The following is a 22,730-nucleotide window of genomic DNA, read 5'->3' as shown; positions in this document are numbered from 1 at the left end:
CTCGGAAGTTAAGGATCCAGGGAACCACCCATCATGGAGAAAATCCTTAGACCTATTCGTCTGGACTTGGACCCGAATACACCAGCAGCTGGCAGGGTATGGAAGCATTGGTATCGTACTTTTGAGAATTTTCTGGATGAATGTAAAGTGGATGCTCCTGCTAAATTGAAGATACTTGTCAATTATGTGACCCCAAAAGTGTTCGAATATGTTGATGACTGGGATAATTACGAAGAGGTGATTCGGGCACTTAAGAAACTGTATGCGAAGACCCCAAATGAGGTCTATGCTAGACATCTACTGGCCACAGCCCGACAAGGGCCAGGGGAATCAATTGACGAATTCCTGCAAGAACTTCGCAGGCTCAGCGTAGATTGTAACTTTCAGGCAGCCTCAGCTGAGCTGTACCGCCAAGAAATGATTCGTGATGCTTTCATCTGCGGGATTGCCTCTCCATTTATACGCCAGCGTCTACTAGAAAGTAAAACACTTGAGCTACAAAAAGCTTTTGAACTAGCTTGTTCACTGGATTTGGCAAAGAGAAATGCAGACCTCTATCAGCTGCCCAGATCTCGATCTGCTGCTGTAGCTGCAACCAGACAATTCAAGCGGTCTCAGGTGAACCCTATCATGGGGGAATCTAATTCTGATAATTCTGATGAAGAAGAGGAGGACGACCCCACTTTAGCAGCCTCTTGGCAATCTAGGAAGGAATGCTTCTTTTGTGGAGATGCTTTTCACCCTAGGAAAACCTGCCCTGCTCGCAATGCAATCTGCAGTTATTGCGGGAAAAAAGGACACTTTGCTAAAGTTTGCCTATCAAGGGCCTCTACGAGGGCCAATCCAGCTAAGGCCTACCGAACTGCCCCAATTAGGGCCTATCAAGATGCTCCAGCTAGGACCTATCAAGCTTCCTCTCGAGCTCTCTCCCGAAGAAGCACACCGAGAGTTTTAGCCACTCTCTGTGCAACGACACCAATTACAGCTGCTTGCCCACAGAACCTGTCTCAGGCAGCCACAAAAATTTCAATTAAAGGGCATACCTTAGATGCCTTAATTGACTCAGGAAGTATTGATAGTTTCATTAAGGAACAGATTGTTGCGAAATTGAAACTACATGTCTTCCCTCGGACCAGGCAATTGCGATGGCCCAGTCATCACTTAATACCAGAATCTCCGGCTTTTGTGTTGTTGATATGACACTTCATGGTCGTATGTATCCCTCCACCCGACTTTCAGTGCTCAAAGACTTATGAAGTGATCTCCTCTTAGGGCTGGACTTCCAAAAACAGCATAAGAAACTCACCATTGAGTTTGGTGGATCCAAACCCGGACTTACTATTTCTAATATACCATCTAAACAACCATTTTGTGCATTATCAGCAGCTTCACTTGATGAACCCTCATTATTTGCCAGTATTCCGCCTCAATGCCAACCGATAATAACGAAATCGCGGCGCTTTAATCAGGGAGACCAATCTTTTATTGCGGCTGAAATCTCTCGACTTCTAGCAGAGGATATCATTGAACCATGTTCGTCGCCCTGGCGGGCTCAAGTCGTCATTGTCAAGAACCCTCTAAAACCTCACAAACAGCGACTATGCATCGATTATTCACAAACCATCAATCAATATACCGACTTGGACGCCTACCCATTGCCACGCATTGATGATATGGTTAATAAACTGGCCGAATACAAAGTGTTCTCAACTTACGATTTAAAAAGTGCCTATCATCAGTTACCCTTGAAGGTCTCAGATAAGCAGTACACAGCCTTTGAGGCTAATGGACGGCTGTACCAATTTCGTCGCCTCCCATTCGGGGTTACTAATGGAGTGGCTGTCTTTCAACGGGCAATGGATGGCCTGGTTAAGCAGGAAAACCTAAGGGACACTTTTCCCTATCTTGATAACATTACCATTGCAGGTCACGATCAACAGGAACACGACTCCAACCTCCAAAAATTTCGGGATGCCCTCCATCGCCGTAATTTGACCCTGAATGAATCCAAATCTGTTGAGTCGCAACCGACCATCAACATCCTTGGCTACTGCGTAGGCAATGGTATCATTAAGCCAGACCCAGAAAGACTTCGCCCGCTCCAAGAGCTCCCGTCACCTAAGAATCCGGCTTCTTTACGTCGGGCTCTCGGTCTGTTTGCATACTACGCTAAATGGATTCCTCATTTTTCGGACAAAATCCAACCCTTGCTGCATGCTAGATCATTTCCACTGGGAACAGCGGCTGTTGCAGCCTTTAACCTTCTCAAAAAACAGTTGGAGAAAGCGGCTCTTCACTCCATCGATGAGAATCTCCCTTTCGTGGTTGAATGTGATGCCTCGGAGGTGGCGATCTCGGCTACTCTGAATCAGGAAGGTCGTCCTGTAGCATTTATGTCCAGGACCTTACAAGGTGCCGAGCTACATTATCCTCCGGTTGAGAAAGAAGCCACAGCCATCATAGAGGCAGTACGGAAGTGGAACCATTTTCTAGCTCGCCAGCACTTTACATTGATCACGGACCAACGATCAGTCGCCTTCATGCTCGATAATCGAAAACGAACCAAAATTAAGAATAATAAAATACAACTTTGGAGGATGGAACTGGCCTCTTTTGGTTATACCATTCTCTATCGGCCTGGCAAGGAGAATGTGGCCCCGGACACCCTCACACGGGCATTCTGCTCCACTATGTCATCCTCCACTCTCATGGATGTCCACAATGGTTTGTGTCATCCTGGCGTTACGCGCATGCTACATTTCGTACGATCACGGAATCTCCCTTTTTCCACTGGAGATGTAAAAAAAATATGCTCAGAATGCCGGCTTTGTGCGGAATTAAAACCTCAGTTCTTCCGCCCCTCAGATGGTATACTCATACATGCAACCCAACCGATGCAACGACTTAGCATCGATTTTAAGGGCCCAGTGCCCTCTTCAACTCGGAACACATATTTGCTCACCATGATCGACGAATATTCACGTTTTCCGTTTGCCTTCCCCTGCTCCAATATGCTGGCGTCCACAGTAATCTGCTGCCTTGAGCAGGTATTTTCTCTCTGTGGCATGCCGGCTTATATTCACTCAGATCGGGGTCCATCCTTTATGTCAAGGGAACTCAAGGACTACCTCTCAGAACGGGGAATTGCTACAAGCAAAACAACACCATACCATCCCATCGGAAATGGGCAGGTAGAGAGGTATAACGGTATCATCTGGAATTCCGTACGTCTCGCTTTAAGATCTCGGGGCCTACCAGACCAGCAATGGGAAACAGTGCTTCCGGATGCATTGCACTCTATACGGTCCCTGCTTTCTACAGCCACAAATACTACACCTCATGAGCGGTTCTTTGGATTCCAGCGTCGCTCATCTCATGGAACATCACTCCCGTCATGGCTAACTACTCCTGGACCTGTATTACTCCGAAGATACGTTCGGACGTCTAAAAATGACCCTCTTGTAGACGAGGTCGAACTAACCGATGCCAACCCCACCTATGCAAACATACGATATTCCGACGGCCGAGAATCTACCGTATCATTACGGGATCTGGCTCCCTGCCCACCAGGACCGAGTGGGACATCGGGTGATGGCATTTCACCAGGAAACTCTTGGGACCTATCGGGTACCCCTCTCCAGGATCCTGATCGGACACCAACTAGCTTGGTGCCGGTAGAACCCCGTGCTCAAGGTTGCGACCCTCCCAGTACCGCGCATGAAAGTACTGATCCGCCACAGACCAGCTCTGCACCTCCCTCTGAACAGAGGCAGACCGACTTTGAACCTATTGGGGCTCGTACTCGAAGCCATGATCTCCCCGACCCTTCACAGGGCAATCCAGGCCACACAGACTCTGACCAATGGCCAACCGCATGTAAGCGGACCAGCGACCCTCTACGACGGGAATCCAAACGGGTGCGACTCTTCCTTGTTCGGCGGCTGCGGACCAAAAGGTAGACCACAGCCTCCTAATCCTGCAGGAGGGAAGAATGTGATAAAAATGCTAACTTCCGGGAAGTTATGTCATCACTTCCTGTGAACTATGAACTATGAACTGTGTACATACCTCACTTCCTGTAAATGTCACTTCCTGTTGGACTGGTATAAATACTGGTCTGTTCAGTATTGTAAGAGGCTTCTACCAGAGGCATGGTAAAGACCTCTCTTGTATATAGTGTGTTTATAAGTTACTTAAAGCTTACTTTAAAGTTACTTGATGGTAAGTCTCCTTTTTCTTACATCAGTACGTGCTGATGTTAGGTGTTGAGTGGCGTATTTGGTTAACAGCACCTCGACAGAGTGTGGGACATGTAGTACTGTATGATGATTTAGAGTCACAGTTTGTGCTTGTTGTACAGCATAGTAAGCGGCGTCGAGTGCGGGCAGGCATCCCGGCAGACCGACTTCTTGTTGGTATTATAATGCCCTGGTCAAGTAAGGACTTGATTTAATGCCTTGTTCTGCTGCTTGGGAGAGAGGATATTGTGCCTTTCTTGGGAGTGGGGCTGCAGGATTGAGAGTAACCTTGTAGGGTTGTGCAGTTAACATCTTTCCGACCTCATTGGGGTGGCTAGATCATACTTGCTTGGGGATTTGACTCAGAAGTTTCTCTACTTCTGGTAGGAGCAGGAAGTTATGGATGTCCAACACCCTTGCCTCAAATTTGCCTTCGAACAGCAGGCTTGTCTGCAATTCCACCCCGTATCCCTACTTTTCTTCATACTGGACCAAGGTACCTTGAGGCACTTGCCACTCTTTTTCTATTCCTAGTCCTCCCATTCTTTTAACCATTGGTCCCAAGTCCCTTGGTGCATGCCCTTGTGCCACCGCTAGGGTGCAATGTGGTTTACTGTCTTTCTCTTCAAACAGGTCCCATGCTTCCATGGGTAAAAGAACAGCGGCGGTTATGCCTTCGGGGCCAATTAAAGTTTTCCGAATTTTCAGCAAATATCTGTGTTGCAGTACGGGCTTATAATATCTTTTCTGGTATTTGTCCATTCCTGTCTCATCATAAAAGGCTGTGCAGTGGATCTCTGTTTGCCAATGGCCCAAATGCAATTCTTCCTGGTATTCGTACACCGATCTAAGGACAAATTGGAGGGAGCCTATAATAGTTGACAATGTTTTGTTAAGACGATCTTCACAAATCTGCCATGCGTATAGTGTAGTGACCGCGTATCAATAACACACGGACTGCAGGAGAATGGTAATAACAGGTGTTTACTGAACAGAGGGTATGCTGGAACTGAAGGTACAGAGGCCTGCTACGGATTTATATGCAGGTGTGGTCACTGCCGGTACTACAGTATAAAAGCAGTTCTCTCTTAAAGGTACATACACAACAATTCCTCCCCTTTTAGATAAACAGTACATAACATTCATTTAACAATTAAATAATAACTAATTACAATTACAATTTTCTCTGTACTATATACATCAACTGAAGTAATCATATATAAATTCAGTCTTTGAGGAGGCTTCCTGATCCTGTCTGGATAGCACCTTTCTCGAGCATCCTGTTCTTGCGGCAGAGTCGATTCTGGCTCATTGTCATTGGTTGGTTCGTCAGCTTCCAATACCACTGATTCTGAGGTAGACGCAATCTGTACGTCGGGTTCATCACCAGCTACGCATGCTCGTGGTATGGGTTTGACTTGTTCCTGTGACTCTAGAATCTGGTCAGCATGGCGTCTCACGATGCTCTCTCCAACGTCCACTGTGTACATTAGTGGTCCCTGCTGTGTGCATATCGTTCCTGGCTGCCATTTTTCTGTTTGGTAGTCGTGGGCCAAGACTGGTTGCCCTATCTTGAAGCTCCTGGTTGCCTTCTCATTGATGTGCTGGAATTGCTTATCCTCAACATCTCGTCTTATGTTTGGTTTGAGCAAATCCAGGCAACATGTTAACCTTCGGTTAAAGAACATTATGTCTGGAGCTTGGTTGGTGACTGCATGTGTCGCATTCCAGTAAGCAAACAAGAAATTTTCCACCTTGTGTTGCAGTGGTATGTTGTCGTTATACATCGCCTTTATTGCTTTTTTAAAGGTCTGATCAAACCTCTCAGCCAATCCATTTGTGGCTGGATGATATGGGGCAGATGTGTAATGTTTCACCCCATTATTCCACAAAAACCTCCGGAAATCCTCGGACACAAACTGTGGTCCATTGTCGGAGCAAATCTGTTCTGGCAAGCCATTCCTGGTGAAGGTGGTCCTTAGGACTGCAATAGTTTTCTCCGTGGTGGTGGAGGACATTTTGATGACCTCTGGCCATTTTGAATGTGCATCCACGGCGATTAAAAACATTGAGTCCATAAATGGACCAGCAAAATCAAGGTGTACCCGTTGCCATGGAGATGAGGGCCACTCCCATGGGTGTAGCGGGGCCTGTGGTGGAGCGTTTTGGACTTTCTGGCATCCTGTGCATCTCTTGGTCATATCCTCGATTTCTTTACCGATTCCCAGCCACCACACAAACGCCCTGGCTAGGCTCTTCATTTTTACCCTTCCCAGATGACCCTCATGAAGCTCATTGAGCACTCTATCTCTCAACTTGGGTGGAATTACCACACATCAAGGTCCCCCGGCACACTGACAGCTATTCTCAGCTTGGCGAGAATGCTGGCAATAGTGAGTCGCCATGTGCTGGCCATCCCTTCACCATCAAATCATAGACCCGAGAGAGTGTCGGGTCATTTCGGGTTTCCTTCTCTATACTTGAGTTTGTAACAGGTAGGCATTCGGCTATGGTCGAATGGAATATCTCAACAGGGTCCACTGCAGGTGCTTCCTCCACCATAGGCAACGTCAGGTGCGACAGCCGATCAGCGTTTCCATGCTGTTTCGTACCCTTGTACTCTATGTCGTATTGATGTGCCCCTAGAAAAAGGGACCATCTTTGCAGCCGTTGCGCCATCATCACCGGAACACCCTTCTTTGGGTTAAAAATGGAGACAAGAGGCTGGTGATCAGTCAGTAGGGTGAATTTCTGCCCGTGCAGATAGTGATTGAACTTCTTCACCCCCCACACCAGGCTGAGGGCCTCCCTGTCAATCTGGGCATAGTTACGCTCGGCTGAGGTTAACGAGCGCGACGCAAAGGCTTTTGGCCTCTCTGAACCATCACGGAGTTTGTGTGACAGCACCGCTCCAATGCCGTAGGGAGACGCATCACATGCCAACCGAATCGGTAGTGTTGAATTGTAGTGGGCCAATACTTCTTTTGAAGTGATTAGGCATTTACATTTCTGAAAGGCCGCTTACACTCATCACTCCATTTCCATGCTACTCCAGTTTGCAGCAGGGCATTCAGTGGGTGCAGAATTGTAGGTAAATTTGGCAAGAACTTATGGTAGTAGTTCACCAACCCGAGGAACGACCTCAGTTGCGACACATTTTCCGGTGCTGGAGCCTTGACTACTGCCTCAATCTTGTCTGGGGACTTATGTAACCCCTCTTCATCAATCATGTGGCCACAATACGAGATTTGTTTCCTGAAAAACTCGCATTTGGGGCGGTTGGCTCGTAGCCCATATTCTTGTAATCTAGTGAGCACCTGCTCCAGGTTGGCAAGGTGTTCACTGTCATTTTTGCCCGTAACCAGGATGTCGTCCAAACAACACTGGATCCCCGGGATCCCTTGCAGGACTTGTTCCATCGCGCTCTGCCAAATAGCCAGAGCTGATGCTACCCCGATACCAGTTGGTTATACTGGTAAAGACCTTTGTGAGTGTTTATCGTGAGGTATTTTCTAGATGCTTCTTCTACCCCCATTTGTAGATACGCTTGGGCCAGATCAATATTCGTAAAGCGTTTCCCTCCAGATAGTGAGGCGAAAATATCTTCTATCCGCAGAAGTGGATATTGTACTGTATGCAGGACTGGGTTCACAGTTACCTTAAAGTCCCCACAGATGCGAACCTTCTTCGGCTCCCCAGGCGTGCTTCTCAATGATTTTTTCATTACAGGAATGATGGGTGTGGCCCACTCGCTCCAGTCCACCTTGGACAGCACACCCGAATGCTCCAGACTCTCCAGCTCTGCTTCGACGGCTGGGTGGATTGCGTACGGTACGGGTCTGGCCTTAAAAAATTTTGGGTTTGCGTTATCTTCAATTTTTATCATTGCCGTTACTCCTTTTAGAGTCCCAAGTCCTTGCTGGAACACCTCTTTCGCATCAGTTAGAATTTTTGACAGTCGTCCAGGTGTGACGTCGTCATCCTTTTTGTCAGCCACAGTTAGCACCTGAATGGAATGCCAATCCAATTGTATTTTTCGGATCCATTCACGTCCCAATAATGGTGGTCCTCCATCTTGTAGTATATATAGATACAGTTTCTGTGTTTCCTTGCCGTTGTATTTAACGGGCACCCTTATTTTTCCTCTGGGGTAGAGTTTTTGCCCCGTATATGTCTTCAATACAATGGACGTGTCCTTCAAGTGTATGTGTGAGAATAGCCGTTCATAGTCTCGTCGATTCATGACTGTTAGGGCTGATCCTGTGTCCAATTCCATCTTTACTTGGGACCCTGCTATCATGAGAGTGACCCAAATGGTTTGGTGATCCTCTTTTGCGATCACATTGTGTAACTTTAGACAACTTAGTCTCCTGCTCCCGGAGTCATTATCATTCTCCTGATCTTCTGAACTACAGTCTGTCAATTTTTTTACTTTCTTGTACTTTTCCTTAGTAGTTCTTTTAGTGTTGGTTTTCTTTCCCGACCTGCAGACTCGTGCTATGTGTCCCACTTTTCCACATTGCCTGCATACTTTGTCCTTAAACCAGCAGTCCTTCTGGACATGGGTTGTTCTGCTGCAGCGATAGCACTTTTCTGCTCCATATGCCATTTCCTTGGTGCTATATTCTTGCGGTTTCTGTTGTATTTCCACAGCTCCCCGTGCTGCTGCTTCGTAGGATACTGCCATGCTGAAAGCCTTTTCTAGCGTAAGGTCCTTTTCCAAAGGAAGTCGTTTCTGGGTTCCTTCACTCTGGAGCCCGCAGACAAACTTATCCTTTAAGGTATCTGCCAGTCCTGCTCCGAACTGGCAATGCTTCGATAACTTGCATAGTTCCGTAAGATAGTCAGCATTACTCTCATCTTTGTGCTGGTTTCTTTTATGGAACTTGAATCTTTCTGCTATCAGCAGCGGTGTAGGGTTTAGATGTTCCTGTAAGATATTGGGCCAGAAATTCAGATCGGGGGCTTGCTGCGCGTGCAAGGCCCCGATATGCACTTACCCGACGCGCTGGCCGTAGACCTCCAGGGACGCCTGGAATTCGATTTTGAAAAAGAAGAATCCCGGGCAGCGTATGACGTCACGCCGCCCAGCAGTGCAGCCAGCGCGAAGCCTGTAGCGCGCTGTGCAACTGAGACACGCCCCTTGAGGTCTCAGTTTAACAGGACACGCCCCCAATGTTTCTGCCAAGCTGCTAAGCATTTTTACATGCAAAGCAGCAGTTTAAATAGGTTTTTGGAAGTTTTTTGAAGATTTTGGTAACTTTTATAAACTTTTAAAAACGTTTACATTATTTTGAAGAATCTGAAGTAGATTTAAACAGAATTAAAGCAATTTAAAGACTTTTAAAAGCCCTAAAAGAATTTTTTTAATTCCATTTATTTATTTAGCAATGTCGTCGTCATACGTGTCTTCGCACTGTTCCCTTTGGGGAACTGTATGAAGTGGTGGAAGGATTTATGGCCATGATTAACGCTCATTCCGTGACCGTAACCATCTTTGAACCAGCCATTAGGGCGGTTAGTCCTATGGCGGGAGGGTTTTACGGGTTCCCACAAGCTATACAAGGAGGGGGGGCCACCCACACCCACGGACACAAATATCCCACTGGATGTCAACCCAGAATTTAGAGCCGGAGCTCCGACTCCACTTGCCGGGACTGTCTGGAGCGGGGTTCGAAACCCTACCCTGATCTGGCCCAGCGGCGGGGATCCTACCGCTATGCCAAAGGCCCAATCCGATTAGCAAAGTGAAATGGCTGGAATGAGCACAATTCACGGCATTAAAAGAACTCACAATTGAACTGATGATGACCTCAGCAATCTCCTCGAGGAGGTGGAGGCGCAGCGCCTGCTCATCATTGGTAATGAGAAGTCAAAGGCGCCGCAAAAAGGGCAGATGATAGCTTGGTCTTTCAAGTGGCAGCATAGGGCTCCAGTCACGGGGAGGGAAAAGGCGCAGGAAACGTATGGGTGTCACCTTTTGTGCGGAGTGGGCCTTTTGCGTAGCAGTAAGCATCCCTGCCGCTGGGCCAGAAGGAGTAGGGTTTCGAACCCCACTCCAGACAGTCCCGGCAAGTGGAGTCGGAGCTCCAACTATAAATTCTGGGTGGACATCCAGCGGGATACTTGCGTCCATGGGTGTGGGTGGCCCCCCCCTCAGATGGGTTGTGGGAGCCCGTAAAACCCTCATGCCATAGGACTAACCACCCTAATGGCTGGTTCAAAGATGGTTACGGTCACGGAATGAGCGTTAATCACGGCCATAAATCCTTCCACCACTTCATACAGTTCCCGAAAGGGAACAGTGTGAGGATACGTACGACGATGACCTCTTGCGCAATGCACCTCCTTGGACCCTCAGTCGCAGATATGAGGGGGCAAATCGTGCAATTGTTAAATTTTTCATTTTATTGACATGTAAAATGTTGGCCCAGTAATTCCCTTCCAAATGCGCGAGGACGGTCGGGGTACTTACGCGTCTGGCCGGAGGAAATGCCGGTTTTCAGCATGCACAGTGCATGTGGGGAAAACCGGCATTTCCTGTCCTCTGAACGAAGGGGTTCAGAGGCAGAACGCGTGCGACTGCACAGGCAGCGCGTGCGCAGTAAAATTCCCCGCTTTCATTCATGCTTTCAGTGAGGTCAAGTCCTTACAACTTACACATGAAAAAAGCATGGGTACAGTTGCTCCAGAGGCTGCGGAGGAAGATATTTCTTATCGTGGAGCTTCTGAAAGTATGTATGTCTGTATATATTCCTTTGCGTGTTATGTATATATTCCTTTACTTATGTGTATGAATGTATTACTTAATTATGACTTTCAGAGAAAGTAACTTATTGGAAAATCATAATTAAAAACATACATTCATACACATAAGTAAAGGAATATAAAACATACATACATATACGTAAAGGAATATATGCGGACATACATACATAATTACTTATTACTGATGAAAAGTTTCTTTCTTAAAAGTGCTGGAAATGTTACATTACTCATTTTAGAACACTCATTTTCACATTCCATTCACACAGCCACAATTGCTCCTTCTACCTACCGTTCTGAAAACCCGTTTAAAAAACAAAATTTAAACTTTAAAACTTACTTAAAATTTCTTAAAATAACTTCCCTCCCTTTCCCAAACAAAAATATTGCCTTTCAGAAGCTCCACGATAAAATATATCTTCCTCCGCAGCCTTGGAACAACTTTACACATGCTTTTTTCAAGTGTAACTTGTAAGGACTTACCCTCACTGAATCCATGAATGAAATCGATGAAGTTCACTGCGCAAGCGCTGCCTGTGCAGTCGCACGCGCTGTGCCTCTGAACCCCTTCGTTCAGAGGACTGGAAATGCCGGCGTTCCCCGCATGCGCTGTGCATGCTGAACGCCGGCATTTCCACCGGCCAGATGCGTGAGTACCCAGACCGTACTCACGCATTTGGACCCGAATTTCTGGCCCATTGACAATCTCTTCAAAGCTTTTCTCCATTGGCTTAGCTGGGGTAATTAAATTCCGCAATAGGCCGTACGTTCTCGCGCCCATCTAATTTAATAATACCGATGCCTTCTTTTCATCGGCTACCCCATTTGCCTTGCAGTACACTTCAATTATTTCCACATACGTGGTCCAGTCTTCTATTTCGTTGTCGAAAGCAGTGATACTGCCACTCTTCGGCATCTTGGGTGGTTTAAAATGGCGCTTCCCGCGCTTTTCCTTCTTCCCCAATGGATTAAAATGGCACCTCCCACGCTTTTCCTTCTTCCCCTTGCTGCCAATGCTGCTCCTAGCGTTCTAAATAGTAATGGCGGTGCCCCGTGGCTTCGGCGCTTCTCTCTTTTGTTAGTTAAATTCCTTAGTTTTATTCTTCTTCGACGCTGTCCACTGCGCGTCTCTTTTCCTTCTCCTCTTTTTATTTTCTCTAACGCTGCCCGGCTCTTGCGCACCGACCGCGCCCTGTGCGCTCCTCCCTCTCTCTCTCTTTTCCTTCCCGACGACGCTGCACGGCCCCCTTGCAGAGCCGCTCGATCGAGCTCAAGCCTGCCGCAGTCCGGAAGGGTCAGCACACTACCTGCTACCAGCACGATTTGCTGGAACACCTGGAATGGGGAGCCAAGCCCAGCTCGCCACAGCTTCCCCTGCAATTGACTGAACTCCGATGGATCACTGGGCGGTTGCCCACGGTCGACGCCCGTTGCTCTGGCTTCGACCTCCAAGAAGCTTCTTTTCAGGGATGGATCCCCGTGAGGTGATGCAGTACTGCAGGTGAGTTCGAACCTTCTCGTCTCCACTGTAGTGTCCGCGTATCAATAACACACGGACTGCAGGAGAACGGTAATAACAGGTGTTTACTGAACAGAGGGTATGCTGCAACTGAAAGTACAGCAGCCTGCTACGGCTTTATATACAGGTGTGGTCACTGCCGGTACTACAGTATAAAAGCAGTTCCCTCTTAAAGGTACATACACAACATATAGGACCGGGAACAATTTGATCTGTAGTGGGTGCATACCATATCTGTCTATGGGAACATGGGCTTCAAGTCCTTTTTCAGAGCAAACAATCATTGCCTTCATTTTGCATAATAAGTCTCTTCCTAATAAATTCACTGGTACTTCTTGAGACAGTAAAAAGGTATGTTGATTCCTGTAATTAGATACTTGCACAATGAGGGGTTCTGACCAAGTCATGGTCAGAGTAACTCCTGACAATCCTACGCAACTGGCACTACTGGCTGTACACGGAATTCCTTCTGCATATTGTTTTGTCAACACTGAATTGGTGGCTCCCGTATCTACCAGAAAAGGAATTTCTTTTCCCTCCATATTTATTATTAAGGTGGGCTCTTTTGTCATACTGGTTGAAACTGCAGGCAATCTTACTAGGGGTAATTGTTTTTGGGCAATCTGCGGGTCAGCTCCCAGGCATCAAGTTGAATTGGTTAAATTTAAACTTTGTCCACTTTGATTCTGGGTAACATTTTGTGCTCCCCACTGGTTGTGGACTGAAAAATTCAATTGAGGGCAGGTGTGAGCCTACGCTTGGGTAGAACCGTTTCCCTGGGTAAATTCATTACCTTGTCCCCCATTTTGTTGTAATTGCCAGTTTTGACTTTCTTTCTACCACTTCTCCCTGGGTCCCTTTCTAAGAGACACCCCTCGAGACACGTTATTCGGTCTAGATTAAATGTACCATCCGGTGGGAATGGCCTTTTCCCTTTTTTGGTCCATTTTACCCATTTGTGTAAGTCATCTATTGATGTCTGACCACAATTCTGGAGCATGTAATAGGCAGGTGTGCCTTTTTCTGTTGTTTTACTTGCTCTGGCTCCCATTTTTATTGGTTGCGATCCCCATATCACTTTTTACTCTTTATCAATTTAAGTGTTTCTAAGACCCAACCTCCCCTGTTGAATCCCCTGTTATGTTTTTCCAAGAGCTCACAAAAAATAGTAGCACAATAATACAAAGCTAAAAAAATATTACAGAGATGACAAAAATTGCAAAAACCCAGAGGGGTATAGAGATCAAAATTCTTATACTCTCACTAAACAAATAGCCAATTCTTGGTTGGCATTGTACGCCCCTACAGACTGAGTCCTTAGCAGTAAAACTTATTGCTTGAAAATCCTGTCTTTCAAGGATAAGTCCTATCTTTCAAGGATGAGCGTCCCTTTTTTTTACTTTTCCTCTATTTCAAGGATATCTCTCCCTTTCTTTCAAGGGTAATCGTTTCCTTCCTTCAAGAAACAGGGACCTCTACAGACGTCTCTTCTTACCTTCCTTTCAACAATCTGCCCGGCCTGTTTTCAGGGTTCAGGTTTTCAAAATCTGTCTCCCTTTTCTGTCAAGCTGAAAGAGGAAGTGATAACAAAAATTTCCAACTCAACCCTGAAATGAGTCTTAACAGATCGCAGTACTCCCGCTGAGACAAACAGACTACACTACTGTACTTGTCCAAGGAGGAACCCCTTTGGTGACTAAGCACCACTGATAACTGGCCAGTTAGGGTCCGTTCTTAGAGAGTTATTGTGTTTTTATCCGTTTACTCACCGGTAGGTAGTAAGCGATCTCGGTGGAACCTCCAAGTTTTACTGTCGAAATCTCGACTCCGAGTAAGATTCTAAAACACAAGCAGTAACGTCAGATTTTTATTTTTATTTTTACTTGCACAAGGAGAGAGCTGCCTGGACAAAGGCTAGGCCAACATCTCTACTGAACATCAGTGAATGCAGCATATTTATACACTCAAACAAGCAAGCGTTCCATAAATCACTTACTCATGTCTGATCATCTTCTTACCAAGATGATTAGCTTACTCAATAGTTTTGTTTCTTTGTCTAGCGACAAACATTAATAGTTTATCTATTCTATAGCCTTATGCCTCCCTTGTGCTAGTGAGTCAATTATAGCTGTTATCACATCCTCAATGTGGGTGGGTATTATGAAAGATCTCTTGGTCCTAGACATGTTGTGTCACATTTACTTTTTCTTGCTTTAGCTACAACCTAAGCAAGTTTGTTCTTTTACTTGGCCATTTTATTCTACCCAGCATGCTAAATATAATGTCAATTTCCACATTCCCCCCTTTTGTCCTAACTAGGACAATAATCTAATCAGAACTGGATTCTTCGGAGTCTTTCTAACTCCATGGCTTCTGCCTTTTCTGAATTTTGTTGAAACAGCCAATATGCCATTTTATTGGATTTAAAAGGGGATAGTTCTTAATGGAATTCCTCCCTTCATACGGATGGGCACCTGTGTGCATACCCAACAACTGGAGGCATTAGTTCCCCTAGCATAAGTGTAAAACATATACAAAAAGGTGTTTACATGCAATTCGGGCAATACAGTTATTATAAGTGTCACAAGGAAACATTGTCCTAATGTTCATTTCCATTTACTGATGGGGTTGGCGATTCCTCTTCCTCGGGTTCTGGGGCTCTTTTGCAGTGCGAGGCGTGGATCCATGTTGGTCTCTCTTTCACTTTTACAGCAGTGTTGGTGGTTAACAGGATCTGGGACGGACACTCAAATCTTCGGTGAAGGTTACTCTTTCTCTTGAACACCTTTACGTAGACGAACTCACTGGGCTCCAAGCTATGGCATCTTCCTTCGGCAGGGTCAACTTGGGCTTCTTTTACCTGCAAAGGGAAACGAGAAATACATTTTGTTAGAGCAATGCAATAGGTTAGCATATTTTCTTCCATTTTGTGAATGTCCATTTGTTTAGCAGTAAACGGTGCAGAAAAAGGCAATCGTTGGGGACGTCCCATGATGATTTCATGTGGTGATAATCCTGTTGTTCTGTTTGTTGTTGAGCGCATTACCATCAATGCTAGGGGTAACAGTTTGACCCATTTGAGTCTAGTCTCATCACATAGCTTAGCTAACTTATTTTTCAACATTCTATTATATCGCTCCTTATATCGCTCCACCAGCCCAGCTGACTGTGGATGATAGCTGCAGGGAAAATGCTGATTGATTTGCAAAGCCTTACACATCTCTCACATAATTGTCTCAGTGAAATGTGACCCATTGTCACTCGACAGTTGTACAGGTATACCGAATCATGGTACAATTTCCTTTAACAAATGTTTAGCGACGGTAACAGCCTCATTCTTTTTACATGGAAAAGCTTCAACCCGTTTAGGAAACACATCTATAATAACTAATACATGCTTAAAACCCATACATGTGGGTAATTCAATAAAATCCATTTGCAAATTCTCAAAAGGTCCTGTTGGATTTGGGTGGGAGGCAGACTGTACCTTCTCCGTTTTTCCCGGATTCATCGTCTGACAGGTAGTACACTTTTCACTAATTTGTTTTGCAATTTCTGAAATACCCGGTGCGTACCATGTCTGTGCGATATAGACTGCCATCCCCCCTTTGCCCGCATGTGTGAAAGTATGAACACAGCGGGCAATCCATGGGAGCAAAGATCTGGGTGCCACTTCATGGCCGTCATGGTGAACCCACACTCCCTTCGGTGTTTTATCACATTGATCTTTTGCCCAGGCTAACACCTCCTCAGTACTGGCCTGTGACTGAAAGGCCAATACATTATCCAATGTGGGCGGCAAATCAAAGGGTTTTGTGTTTTTAAGAACATAGGCTGACACCTGGGAACCTGTATTTGACAAAGCAGCACCTTTTGCAGCCCTGTCAGCCCTGTCATTGCCCAATGCAATTTGGTCCTGATTGCCTGTGTGTGCTTGACATTTAATAATAGCAATTTTACGTGGACACTGGAGAGCACGTAAAAGATTGTCAACTTGTTCTGCATTCTTGATCGTTGAGCCTGCGGAGGTCAAGTAACCCCTAAATTTCCAGATCTGTCCATAATCATGGGCAACTCCAAAGGCATACCTTGAATCTGTATAAATATTAACAGTTTTGTCTGTGGCCAAGATACATGCTCTTGTGAACGCGAATAGTTCTGCTTGTTTACTGAAAAGGAGTTTGGTAATGACATTGCCTCTACAGTTGAATTGTCCGTCGTGATGGCGTAGCCAGTGCGGGAAGTACCTTTGTCATCTCGAAGGGCTGAGCCGTCAACAAAATACATTAAATCTGGATTTTCTAGCTGTGTTTCACTTACGTCCACTCGGGGTTTGGTGACCAGCTGGGTTACCGTCTCACAGCAGTGGGGTGTGCCATCCTCAATGGTCAGGAGGAGCGTAGCTGGATTTAGGGTTGCGCATCGCTTTATGGTCAAGTTTGAATTGGACAGTAATTCGACCTCATACTTAATGGTACGTGCTGATGTTAGGTGTTGAGTGGCATATTGTGTTAACAGCACCTCGACAGAGTGTGGGACATGTAGCACTGTATGATGATTTAGAGTCACAGTTTGTGCTTGTTGTATAGCATAGTAAGCAGCGGCGAGTGTGGGCAGGCATCCCGGCAGACCAACTTCTTGTTGGTATTATAATGCCCTGGTCAAGTAAGGACTTGATTACTGGTTCAATGACTTGTTCTGCTGCTTGGGAGAGAGGATATTGTGCCTTTCTTGGGAGTGGGACTGCAGGATTGAGGGTAACCTTGTGCAGTTAACATCTTTCCGACCTCATTGGGGTGGCTAGACCATACTTGCTTGGGGATTTGACTCAGAAGTTTCTCTACTTCTGGTAGGAGCGGGAAGTTATGGATGTCCAACACCCTTGCCTCAAATTTGCCCTCGAACAGCAGGCTTGTCTGCAATTCCACCCCGTATCCCTGCTTTTCTTCATACTGGACCAAGGTACCCTGAGGCACTTGCCACTCTTTTTCTATTCCTAGTCCTCCCATTCTTTTACCCATTGGTCCCAAGTCCCTTGGTGCATGTCCTTGTGCCACCGCTAGGGTGCAATGTGGTTTACTGTCTTTTTCTTCAAACAGGTCCCATGTTTCCATGGGTAAAAGAACAGCGGCGGTTATGCCTCCGGGACCAATTAAAATTTTCTGAATTTTCAGCAAATATCTGTGTTGCAGAACGGGCTTATAATATCTTTTGTGGTAATTGTCCATTCCTGTCTCATCATAAAAGGCTGTGCAGTGGGGCTCTGTTTGCCAATGGCCCAAATGCAATTCTTTTTGGTATTTGGACACCGATCTAAGGACAAATTGGAGGGAGCCAATAATAGTTGACAGTGTTTTGTTAAGACCATCTTCACAAATCTGCCATGCGTATAGGACCGGGGACAATTTGATCTGTAGTGGGTGCATACCACATCTGTCTATGGGAACATGGGCTTCAAGTCCTTTTTCAGAGCAAACAATCGTTGCCTTCATTTTGCATAATAAGTCTCTTCCTAATAAATTCACTGGTACTTCTTGAGACAGTAAAAAGGTATGTTGATTCCTGTAATTAGATACTTGCACATTGAGGGGTTCTGACCAAGTCATGGTCTGAGTAACTCTTGACAATCCTACGCAACTGGCACTACTGACTGTACACGGAATTCCTTCTGCATATTGATTTGTCAACACTGAATTGGTGGCTCCCATATCTACCAGAAAAGGAATTTCTTTTCCCTCCATATTTATTATTAAGGTGGGCTCTTTTGTCATACTGGTTGAAACTGCAGGCAATCGTAGTAGGGGTAATTGCTTTTGGGCAATCTGCGGGTCAGGTCCCAGGCGTCATGTTGAATAGGGTAACTTTAAACTTTGTCCACTTTGATTCTGGGTAGCATTTTGTGCTCCCCACTGGTTGTGGACTGAAAAATTCACTTGCGGGTGGGTGTGAGCCTGCGCTTGGGTAGAACCGTTTCCCTGGGTAAATTCATTACCTTGTCCCCCATTTTGTTTTAATTGCCAGTTTTGAATTTCTTTCTACCACTTCTCCCTGGGTCCCTTTCTAAGAGACACCCCTCGAGAAACGTTATTCGGTCTACATTAAATGTACCATCTGGTGGGAATGGCCTTTTCCCCTTTTTAGTCCATTTTACCCATTTGTGTAAGTCATCTATTGATACCTGACCACAATTCTGGAGCATGTAACAGGTAGGTGTGCTTTTTTCTGGTGTTTTACTTGCTCTGGCTCCCATTTTTATTGGTTGTGATCCCCTGATCACTTTTTACTCTTTACCAATATAAATGTTTCTAAGACCCAACCTCCCCTGTTGAATCCCCTGTTATGTTTTTCCAAGAGCTCACAGACAATAGTGGCACAATAATACAAAGCTAAAAAAAATTACAGAGATGACAAAAATTGCAAAAACCCAGAGGGGTATACAGATCAAAATTCTTATACTCTAACTAAACAAATTGCCAATTCTCGGTCTGCATTGTACGCCCCTACAGACTGAGTCCTTAACAGTAAAACTTATTACTTCAAAATCCTGTCTTTCAAGGATAAGTCCTATCTTTCAAGGAAGAGTGTCCCTTTTTTTTACTATTCCTCTATTTCAAGGATATCTCTCCCTTTCTTTCAAGGGTAATCTTTTCCTTCCTTCAAGAAACAGGGACCTCTACAAACGTCTCTTCTTACCTTCCTTTCAACAATCTGCCCGGCCTGTTTTCAGGGTTCAGGTTTTTAAAATCTGTCTCCCTTTTCTGTCAAGCTGAAAGAGGAAGTGATAACAAAAATTTCCAACTCAACCCTGAAATGAGTCTTAACAGATCGCAGTACTCCCGCCGAGACAATCAGACTACACTACTGTACTTGTCCAAGGAGGAACCCCTTGTTGACTAAGCGCCACTGATAACTGGCCAGTTAGGGTCCGTTCTTAGAGAGTTATTGTGTTTTTGTCCGTTTACTCACCGGTAGGTAGTAAGCGATCTCGGTGGAACCTCCAAGTTTTACTGTCGAAATCTCGACTCCGAGTAAGACTCTAAAACACAAGCAGTAACGTCAGATTTTTATTTTAATTTTTACTTGCACAAGGAGAGAGCTGCCTGGACAAAGGCTAGGCCAACATCTCTACTGAACATCAGTGAATGCAGCATATTTATACACTCAAACAAGCAAGCGTTCCATAAATCACGTGTAATGGTATTGTATCATTTTAAACACATTAAGAGTTTGCACAAGGACAATCAAAAGGCCAGCAGGACAGAAATATCTCCAGACAAGGTTAGTTAATCATATATTCTGTCAGGATGTTCTGTCTGAATCTTGTTACTAAAATGATTCACTTACTCATGTCTGATCATCTTGTTACCAAGATGATTAGCTTACTCAATAGTTTTGTTTCTTTGTCTAGCGACAAACATTAATAGTTTATCTATTCTATAGCCTTATGCCTCCCTTGTGCTAGTGAGTCAATTATAGCTGTTATCGCATCCTCAATGTGGGTGGGTATTATGAAAGATCTCTTGGTCCTAGACACGTTGTGTCACATTTACTTTTTCTTGCTTTAGCTACAACCTAAGCAAGTTTGTTCTTTTACTTGGCCATTTTATTCCACCCAGCATGCTAAGTATAATGTCAATTTGCACATTGGGTATGCAAATTTTGGCTGCTGTCAAATTTTTGGAAGATGCTTACAGATAACATTGATGGAGGGATTCAGAGAACGTAAGGTGAATTTCTGCGGGGTTTCATTCACGGTTCACAAAATTTTTCTGGTGTTGCCATGGCTCTTCTACTGAAGTTATGGTGGATGAATGGGAGGACCCTTGTGGAAATGCACCCCATACTTGTCCATTGTTCTATACTCATAGAGATTGGTGGGGAGGTGGTCTCCAGCGGTTGCATGTATGGAGATGTACTGGAACTAAATCTTCATTCTGAACAAGAGGTAAATGAGAAAAGGCAAGTCATTTCCACCTTTCTGACCTTGTATAAAATTTTTTGTGATGCATCTTGCAGAGCAGGTTTACCCACATCAACTTTGGGGAGCAATGTATATAGATATTTTTAAATTGTTAATTGTTAATGAGAACTGTCAAGCAACAAGATGGCTGAACAGTTTCTTGTTTCATAAGACAGACATAAGCAGAGGGCAATTGAAGCATGAAGCATCACTGTATATACTCTGGATGATAATGGATGAAAAATAATTCTCAACGCTCATGGAATTGAAAAATCATAGAAACAAGCTCACCTCAATACGCTTTGTTCTCCAAGCTGACTTTAGGGACATTTGTCCTGGCATATGGGAATGGATTGCCTTCTCAGCAAAGCTGAACAAAAATAAAATACAAGAGTTGCTTTAAAGCAGACACCTAAATACTTTACTTCATGACATGAGACCCTCATCAAGATTGAGGAGCATTGCTGCAATTTTAAGCGCTTAAGGGCATTGTCAAAATGTACCAATCCCATAACAGGTGTTTAATTACTATGAGACTGCATCCAACTAGGTTCTGTTGTAAAATAATCTATATAATATGCTTTTTTTAATTGCTATTTTGACATGTTACCTTTTCTGTTTCATGTTTCAGACCTGATTATGTGCTTTTGTAATAATTCTATTCGAAATTACGAGAGTAACGAGATTTAGGGGGTAAAATTCATATTGGGCAGTAGAGCAAAACAGGCAGTTGCAGGGAGGCTGCCCATTTTACATACCGCTTGAGTTTCATTTACATTGACTTCAAGGGAAAAGAAGATCAGGCCAGGTGTAAAATGGACTGCCGATTCACTATTGACAGTTAGTGCTACCACACAAGACAGAGTTTACCTCCTTACTCTTATCACAAATCTCAACATTTTCAACATCTTATAAAAAAGCATATGCACCACTATTAATCTCAAAAATTGACTTCATTTTCCTGGCTACCCAGGAAAAGTACTGGGAAGCAGCAGTTTAAAGAAAAATACAAGGACAAATTGACCATCTATGGAAGATCCATTTAAAAGATAGAAGTACTTCAACTGGCACTGGTCTGATAATGTATTGTGGGACCAGTGATAGTTTTAGATGTTATTTGATGGGAGCAATGTAACTGTCTGAATTGCCCTCTTATAGCTCAATTCAACCATTGTAAAGATTTGGTCCTGATATCTTCATTTCACAATCAAATTGCAGCAGCGATAAGATGATTTTGATTTTTTTTAAATACTTCCTGAATAGACTTGATTGAAATAAGTAGCTATGTATGAAATGAGGTAACATTGCCTGTAGTGCATTGCCTGCATAGAAATAGAAGAGATAAAAAAGAGGAATTGTAACTGCTCAAGATCTGAAATACGAACCGAAAATGTTGGAAATATACCCATAGCTCTGTTAGCACCTGAAAAGAGATAAGCTAGGTTAATGTTTTATAGATCCTTCCCTGGGAGTTCTGAGGCAGAGCCTATGCCCAGAACATGAACCTGTCTTTTTTTTCTTTTCATATGCTGATAGGCCTGCAGCATTCTTCCTTTAGAATATTTTTAGCTTAACACAGAAACAGACCCACCTACACTTCCACAACCTAGTGAATCATCAGCAGAGGAGCAGGTGTTCGAACCCCCATTATCTGAAAGTGGTTTGCAGAAGCCACTGAGGAGTTGTAAAGGCCCTAGGCCTGAGGTCCAAAGAAAGGTATGGTCAGATTCAGTGATTAGTGGGCCTGCTTTGAAACAGGATAGTGGAACAGCAGCACATTAGGGTCACCATGCATATTTTGTGTAGGGGGTGGTGTGTATAGTCAGCTTCAACTCTGACTCCTTTGAGTGGTTCAAATCGCTCCCACTCCCTTGTTCTAGACTTTGGACTTATTCAGGGGTCGTAATAAAACTTGCAACAGACACCTGGGTTAGTCAAAAGCATTCAGATCTTTATTTTGAGGCAGGAGAATATGCAATACAATAAAACTTACACTTTAAAAGGGTGGGGAACACACGGAATAAGCAAGGGAGAATTACAATACACAAAGGATCCCTTACCCTCCCAACCCCACTACACTAACTAGGCTGGAGTCCAGAGGACCAGGAAAAGCTCACCCAAAACGACTTTCTTGACAGTTGTAGATGTTCGCGATTTCGGGGTTCTCTTTAGTTGTGGCAGTTGGGGCCTGCCGTACCTCGGATGTGGTAGAAGACTGCACCTGCGTTGGGTCTTCAGTTGGGTTGAG

The sequence above is a fragment of the Somniosus microcephalus genome, chromosome 10 (assembly GCF_052327205.1).
Source record: "Somniosus microcephalus isolate GS21.2 chromosome 10, FLI_Smic_1.0, whole genome shotgun sequence".
Classification (NCBI taxonomy): domain Eukaryota; kingdom Metazoa; phylum Chordata; class Chondrichthyes; order Squaliformes; family Somniosidae; genus Somniosus; species Somniosus microcephalus.
Note: the sequence above shows the minus strand (reverse complement) of the source record.